This window comes from Cryptomeria japonica, chromosome 11, assembly GCF_030272615.1.
Source record: "Cryptomeria japonica chromosome 11, Sugi_1.0, whole genome shotgun sequence".
NCBI classification, from domain to species: domain Eukaryota; kingdom Viridiplantae; phylum Streptophyta; class Pinopsida; order Cupressales; family Cupressaceae; genus Cryptomeria; species Cryptomeria japonica.
In genome coordinates this window covers 48,122,493-48,131,777 of record NC_081415.1, presented here as the reverse complement: position 1 = coordinate 48,131,777, position 9,285 = coordinate 48,122,493, and positions in this window count along the sequence as shown.

The window sequence follows — 9,285 nt, the reverse complement described above, 5'->3', positions numbered from 1 at the left end:
TGAATTCTAAAAACACAAAATCTTCTCAAACCAAGAAGTCTATAATTGCAAATTCTTGTCCTCAAATATTCTCCCAAAACTTCAAAAAGAAAATAATACTCATAACCTTCAAATCAATCCTTATAAATAAATCCCAATTTCTTAAATAAAGCACACAAAAAAACAAAAACCCTAAACCTAAAAATATTAAATAAATAAATAAACAATTAAATAATATTAACAAATAATAAATCACCAATTATAATTCTTTTATAAAAAGTTAACTCCTCAAGAATCGGAAAAAGAATAAATAAATAATTAAAATATAATTATCCACAAAATAAGACAAGTCCCCCCTAGATCAAACAATTAGTTCCACCTCAAAGCAAATAAATAAATAATAAAATAACCACTTGCATAATTAATAATAATAAACAATAAACAATAAACAATACAATAAACAATAAACAATAAACAATAAACAATAAACAATAAACAATAAACAATAAACAATAAACAATAAACAATAAACAATAAACAATAGATAATAAATAGTAAACAATAAATAGTACAATAAATAATAAATAAATAAAAAATAAACACTAAATCATCTATTAAATATTATCTAGCAATAAATCAAAATTATATTTAAAGCCACAATAATCATTATTTAATTAATAGTTTAATTTACAACACATAAAATATAATTATTATTAATAATTACATAAAATGCATCCCACTCAAACAAATTATGAAACAGTGCTAACATCTAAACAAGACTGACTACTAACAATAGGGTAATCAAATATTGTCCACATGACAAATTTGATAGGATACATGAAAATTAGATAATTGTCCCTAAATTAGGACAATGGCTAGGGTTAGGTATATTTTGGGCCTTGCAATATCTCCTTTTACCACCATTGGGAATTATAAAGACTCGCCCAGACTTGTGGAACTAGGTGGAGTTGATGTCTAGTACCTGCAAACCTACACCAAAACATGTTGTATACAAACATACATATATACATATAAATCTCTAATCCCCAACTAGTGATAGGAAATCGCCACGTCATATGGAGCTCACGAATGAGTAATACGAAATCATTCCTATCATCCTAAACCCCAAGCAAGCCATGCATAGAATCTCACATCAACAATAATCAAATGATATCATCAAAACATAAATTTACATCACATAAGCATCATAATGAATCATCAAAGATAGAATCCATGTTATAAGTATCTCAATTCTAACATCAGTTTCCAACTCAATGAAATATCACAGTAATCATGTTCTGAATAACATAGTCTAACAATAAGGATCATATGAATGCAATCATCCACATAGATTAGTGAAATGAACCATACTAAATAAATCAAACATAGTCTAATAAATCAAAGTAAGATGTATATGAAGCAAAGCATCGAAGGACATTACATGAGTGTTCTAAATTATGAGTGTTGCAATAATCCTCTTCATAATCACTGATGGTTAAATACATATCAACACAAGATTCAACTTCCAAACTCTTCACTACATCAATATCTTCCAATTGTGCCCCATTCTTGACCCCCAATGAAGATTGTTTTCATTGTTTATTAAGAATATACAAAGATGAAAGGATCACTAGCTCCAATTATGATTTTTCTAATTTTATTCATTTTGACAAGGGTCTAATGATTTAGTTTTTTCCCCTAATGCAACTTCTTGATTGTGTAGAGGAGATCATGTTTGATGAGTTATACAAGCATGCAGGTATTGTTTGGCAGAAGGCTACTCCTTATAATCCCCAATAAAATGGGGTAACACATAGAATGAACTAGACCTTGATGGAAAGAGCTAGGAGCATATTGAGAGATACTAAGATTGATAGATGCTTTGGGTAGAAGCTCTAAGTACTACTTTTTATCTGGTTAATTGATATCCTTGTTCAAATCTTGTTGATAAAAATCGTTATGAAGTTTGGATAGGTTGAAAGCCTTCTATTTCACACTTAAGGGCCTTGGGTTGTGAGGCTTTTGTTCATGTGCCTCAAGATAAGCGACTAAAATAGATCCAAAAGTACAATAATGCATCTTCTTTGGTTACAACTAGAATATAAAAGGTTAGAAGCTTTGGAATCCTCTAACCCATAAAATGATCTTTTCTAGAGATCTTTCTTTTGGAAGTTTAGAGCTTACTTAGGTGAATAAAAACCAAAGGATAAATATAAGACAAAGGCAATAGATGGAGAAGCAAGAATATGCACATATGGAAGAACAATTAGATGGATTAGAGGATGTAGAAGAAGAAGAGGTTTCAGAGAGGTTGTATAATTTGTAAGATGAGCACATAGAGGAAGAAGAAGAAAAAGAAGAAAAAGAAGAGCTCATTACTCCTACCTTGAGGAGGTCCACAAGACAACATAATCTAGTCAACTATCATATCCCACTAGATTTTTGTTGTATATTTGCTTTGATGAATATTGACGATGAACCTAGATCTTTTAGGGAGGTTCTCTCTTTAGAGGAAACTAAGTCTTGGATGCAAGAGATGCAAGGGGAGATGATGGCCTTGGATAGTTGTGACACTTGGGATCTTGTGATTTTTCCCATGGAAGGAAGCCCATTGGATGAAAGTGGGTGTTTAAGAAGAATTTTTGTGTAGATGGCTGGGTAGAGTGGTATAAGGCCAAACTAGTGGCAAAGGGATGCTCCCAAAGAGAGGGAGTTAATTTTGGTGAAATTTTCTCCCCTATTGCTAAGTTAACCTTTCTTATATTTATATTATCTATTCATGTTACTTATGATATTAAAATAGAGAAAATAGATTTAAAAATTTATACTTTATTGCATGGGGATCTTGAGGTGGAGATTTATATTTGAGACAAAAGGTTTTGTTGTGAAAGGAAAGAAAAATTGGTTTGCAGGTCAAAATGATCATTTTATGGTTTGAAAGAGTCATCCAATTTGTGGTACCAGAAGTTTGATTCCTTTGCATTGAAGTTGGGTTATGTTATACATGAGGAGGGTCATTATGTTTACATTAAGCTTATTGATGATTCTACCGAGACTTTCAGGTGATCCCTCAATCAAAGAAATCATGGATTTCAAAAGATTTCAAATTCAAAATCTCCCACTCTTTTCTCCATGTACCTTCCAACATTTCTGCCAGGTGTTGAAACAAATTCTGCCACCACATCCTCCAAATATAGTAATTTCCGGGTCGTGTTCAGCCAATTAAGTGCAAACTAGAAATTCTGCAAGTAATCATGCTTGATTGCATGATAACTGAAGTTGACCTTACCAACATATGATTTGGCATAGACACAAACTCACCAAATCATCTTTTGCCACTGAAACTAAATAACCAATCACTGCTCTAAAATTTATGGTGAGCACCTATCTTCCTTTTGTCATACCATAATTATTTTCTTCTATATTGATTACATTTCATTTATCGATAAAAAAAGGTGATGATTAGGAGCTCAAAGATTGATTTTTTGACAGATTTGATTTGAAGGACTTGGGGGCTGCTAGATATACTCTTGGGATCGAGATCAATAGGGATTGGGTTCACAAAAAGATTTGGTTAAGTTAGATTAAGTAATGTTGATACCATTTTGTAGAGGTTTAATATGTTGGATTGTAAACCAGTAAATATTCCATTTTGGTTGGTACTCAATTGAAATTAGAAATGTTTCTTAATTTTGATGATGATATTGAAGATATGTCTAAGTTTCCTTATGCTAGTGTCATTGGCAGTTTAATGTATGCAATAAATTGCACTAATCCAGATATAGCCCAAAAAGTGGGAGTTCTAAGTAGGTTTATGTCTTACCCTGGTAGGGAGCATTAAAATTTTGTTAAAAGGGTGTGTAGATACTTGTGAGGTACTTTTAATTATTTTTTGGTTTGATCATTTGGACACACCATTAGACATGTAGGGTTTTGTTGATGTAGATTGGGTAGGTGACTTGGATAGTCAAAGGTACACACTAGTGGCTATGTTTCTAGTTTGTTTGGAGGTGCAATGAGTTAGATGAGTAAAAGATAGCCTAAAATTATGTTTTCCACTACTAAAAAATAGTTTATGGTTGTTATACATTCCTCTAAAGAGGTAGTATGGTTATACAAATTCTATTTAGGTATTGGTTTTAATTGCACCTGATAGTGAGGATTGGACATGATAGTCAAAGTACCATATGTTTGGCCAAAAATCCTATGTATCTTGATCATATTACGTATGTTGATGTTCAATATCAATTTGTGCAAGAAATGGTTGATAAATGGAAGGCCTTGATTGAAAAGGTTGACCTTTTGGATAATGTTATGGATTCTCTTACAAAGCTAGTGATGATGGATAAGTTCTCTTGGAGAAAGAAGGCATCGGTCCTTGATCGCTATACTTAATTTTATTATTTGTATCTCATTGATGTAATTGCAATACATAATTTCTAGTGGTAGAATGTTAGGCTAAGTGACATTAACCTTGCATTCCTAAGTCATTTTCATGTGTCTCCACGTTCCTTAGAAAGTGTTCTAGGGAACATGAGAGAAAATATTTATTATTTATTGTTGGACATATTATTATTGCATCCCATAGTGGTAGACACTTGTCGATGATAGTTACGTAGTATTTTGGAGGTATGTTCCATCTAGGCATCGACTTTCTATGTGGAGACCACACACTTGCATATTTATGCATGTTGACATACAACATTTTTATGCTACCCAAACTTGGGTAGCTAAGTTTGCATATTCTAGTAGTGAGCCATTAGAGCCATCAAAAAGTAATGAATCACTTGGGTTTGAATATATTTGATCGATTGTGGTTTAGGCACCCATGTGAAGGCCATGTGAACATTAAATAGTTTTTATTATTTTTATGGGATATCCACTAAGGGAGGCAAGGGTTTTTTTAGGTGGTTTTAGCTTTTTTTTTGAGATACCATAGTGGTTTTCCCTCCCAAAAATCTCTATAAATTTTGAGCCTTGAGTTAGTAGTTTTATAGTGAGTTGCAGGTAACAAGGTGCTATCAAATTGATCAAATAATTGTAATAAAGTGTGCTATTGTGTACATCTCTTACAGATTAAGAATATGCTTTCCCTCTTTCTCCTATGGAGTTTTCCCCAAAAGGATTTTTCCACATAAATATGTTATTACATTTGGTAGTGTTGATTTTATGTTTTTAAGTTGAATGTGAAGTCACATAATCTACGTTGGTAATATTTTTTTTTAGATTTGAATCACTTTGTTTAAGTTCATATTGCAAGATTTCTTCACCTTGTTTCTCAATATTTTTTGTTTATGTTTTAAGCCTACTATGATTAGAGTGTCATTCACGTAATGACCATAACCTAATCCCATCATCAATCATCAATAGGATTTATAGACACCTAGATCCCACTAATCATCCTAGATCAAATCCCAAGGTGTTTACTTAACCTATGTCTTTCCACAATTACTAACATGAAAGCAAAACTTGTAAAAGTCAGATATAAAATAAATCATGTCAACTTGCTTCTACTTGTCATAATGATTGACCTAACACATTTTTGCATTGATTTGTGCTATATCATTGTAGCTAAGGACATGCATTTGGAAACCATCAGGGATAACTCAAGAGTCATTAAATAGACTTATCATAGATAATTTTGTTGGCATTTCAATAGAAGGAGATTGTTGATATTCATTAAGGATATTGAGAAGGTTGTTGAAGATTATTTGATATAACTGAAAAGGGATGATAACTATCTTTATAACATTATTTTGTCATTGATGTCAAGAAATTGATTTTTTGATTCAGTATGATGTTGCCATATCTTAAGAAGATTGATTTGAAGAGAATTAAGTGGTCGGTAAAAGACACAGAAAGAATGTGATAAGAAAGGGGAGAAATAAGTTATTCAATGAACAACTATTACCGAGTTAGACAATGATGAGATCATGATGTTTAGATTGTTTTTATATCCTACATATGTTGTTGATTGTAAGGTTAACACTATACTATGTCACCGAGCAAAGAACCTAGTCAGTAAACCATAAGGAACCTAGTCGGTAAACCCTAAGGTTATCGATATCGGTTAATGAAGGCGGAATGTCTACTGAGTAAATTTTAGTATTTACCAAGTTACAACTGAGTTATGACAGATCGCATTGGATGGATAAAAGCATTATTTAATGAAAGAAAATGATGAGCTGGAGTTGATTAAATGATTGGTATGTCGTGCATGAAGTTTGTTAAGGATCTATGACAATGGAAGATCGACAGGAAGATCTACAACGTAGATTGAACCACAATAACCTTGTGCAAGTTCCAAGAAAGGAATGCAAGTCCCTAGGCAAGGTAAAACATTTTCAGATCGAAGGATACATTGAACCTAGTCAAGATTGAAGATCTAATGGCTAAGATTGATCATGGGAAATGTGATCAAGGAGATTCAGCGGTTAGCAAATTGTTTATAAATAAGGAATTGTTTTTAAACAATGTATGCGGGCAAGTGTAAGCACAGGGATGCTACATAGTGATTACTAAGCACAGAAGCTCGAAAACCTGTTTGAATAACAGAGTAGGGAGCCCAACAGAGGGACAAGATAAGTCCTATGACAAGATTGTTTTGAGCAAATAAGAATCTGCTTTAGCATTTTAGATGTGAAGTTGTAGATATATTTTTATTACTATTATTTTGTAAGTGACAGAAAATCTCTTAACCGAGTGGACTTAATGTCTTATTTGTAAACCCTCTAGCAAGGTGACATTCTAAATAAGTGTTTGAAATCCTTTGACAAGGTCACTTCTAACAAAGTGAAGATCCTAACAGATCTGAGGGAAATCCCTTAACTAGGTCACATCTAACAATGTGTTTGTAATCTTTAACAGGATTTGCTTTTAACCGAGCATACTCTAGAAGAGTATATTTCTTAGTGGGTCCTAAATCCCACAGTGGTTTTTCCCTATTTGGGTTTCCACGTTAAATCTGGTGTTATATGTGTTATGATGATTATGTGTTTATGAGTTTGCATGTTTAGTAGTTTTTGGTTATATTGTTGAAGTATAAGTTACCGAGGTTGAATCTATTGATTTTATGGAAGATTAAGTTTGTATGATTCACCCCCCCCCCTCTCATCTTGTTAGCTATTGGCATCAGAACTTTACAAATTTATGAGAGCATCATATCATCATGTTATCTAAGCATTATGATAACATACATAATTCTAGATCATGTTACCTTGGATTCTTGTTTCAAAGTTTTTGAATCAATCCATTTAAGAATCTAAATAAGGAGAGTGCACAATCATTATAATTGATAAAATTACTATGTACCTAAATATTGTAAATCCTTACCAATATTTAGATATTAGAAGATCAAGTTGAGCGAATATCCTAGATATCTATTTTCTACTAATTTAGTTTCACAACTTAGAATTCAAATATGTGCATTGGTTTCAATTCTATAGTTGCAAATATCAATTTGTCAATTGTGAAAGTGAACTAGGGAAAAACCTAGCTATTTCAAAGAATCATAGACAATCATCTAAGAAAATCCTAAAATTTTAGTGCTATGGTGAATTGATTTCCTACATCTTTGGCATCACTTTTGTACCTCTAGGATCAAGTATCATATTTAAAATCATCTATCTAGATTAACGGATTATTCAAATATTTTATTTTACGAAAGGGCTTGAACTAAATTGATTAAAACACTAGGTTCTAATTATGGAGACCCATAATCAAGTTTTCAAGGTGACATCTAAGGTGGAATTCTAAGTTGTGATTCTTGGTCTTCCATTATTGGCTTCTAGTGTGGAATGATTTCTAAGGTGGGTGTGACTCTCAAACTTCTCTTTGTTGGCTTCTAATGTAGTTTCTCAATATGAGCTAAGTATTAGTATAAGATTAATACTTAAAAGACTAATCTCATGTTAACACTCAAAAAGAGCCAAGTCTGTCTCAATTGCTCATATGAACCATATTTGTAGTATTTTCTTAATATATTTCATTTCATTAATTAACTTATATATTTTACGTAAATAATGCTTTTATTTCTATATAATTATATACAATTTCAAAATTAATTAGTAATTAATATAAATTACGCACAATATTTAGCAAAAATAAAATAATATGTTTATTGCTATGAGAGATGTAGAATGGTAGTAATGTCTTGAAAAAATTTCTTTGCTATCAAATATTTGTCATTCTTATAGGTGAAGCACCTCAATACTATATAACTAAGCACACAAAAAATTAGCGATTGACAAGGGAAACTGAGTCTTTTGTGTTGGCTATTTAAAAGAAATCGGTTAAGGTTGTGTACGAATAAACTTAGTTATTAGTAATGATAACTAGATTTGATGGGTAGCATTGGATTTCATATAAAAGAAATATTTTGTAAAAATCATGGATTATAGAGTATGATCTAAACTATTGATGCTAAAAACTATCACACAATAAATTTAGAAGAACTCATAATTACTATCATGATATGCCAAAATATTATATCTCTTATCATATATTTTTTATTTTTAGAGTGATCAAACTTTATTAAAAATAATTCACATATTTATCATATTTCTTGTAAATATAAAATCTCTACCATCCAACTATCCATACATACTTTATTAGATCATTAATACTAACTTATTAAAAATCAACCTAATAACTTGACATGATAGATTGTATACTTCTTATAAACATTTAACTAATATATATATATATATAACCTTAATATGAAACAAACACTATGATTTCACATTCAGACATAAATTCAGATGTTTTTTTTTGCCCCCCTCATACATGTATATTTATATAATTTAAACCAATATAAAACCTTATTTATATAATAAAAATAATCCCCCACCAAAACAGTAAAAAAGTCTTCTCATTTTATTTTTATTTAAAGGAAGTATGGGCTTAGGAAAGTGCTTGGAAGTTGAGTATGGTTTCGTTTGAAGATGGAGATGATTATATTAAATCCCAAGAGATATTGTGAATTACCTTTGTTTGAAGTTTGAAATATTATAATCTTTGTTTTTAAATCGAAAATGAAATGTTAGGATCGAAATATTATCATCTTTGTTTTTAAATCGAAAATGAAATGTTAGGACCACATAATATCTCAGTAGATCTAAGTAGTCACAACCCACATGGAAGATCCTTCCTTATATGGCAATTCTAAAGGACTCTCCTAAGAGATTAAACTATGACTTTGACTTTGAACTTTTATATTCAAAATTAAAATTAAATTTAAGTCAACTCATTTTTTATTAGATCTTACTTAGTGTAAGAAATATTAATTTAATATAGAGGGTAAGCTTT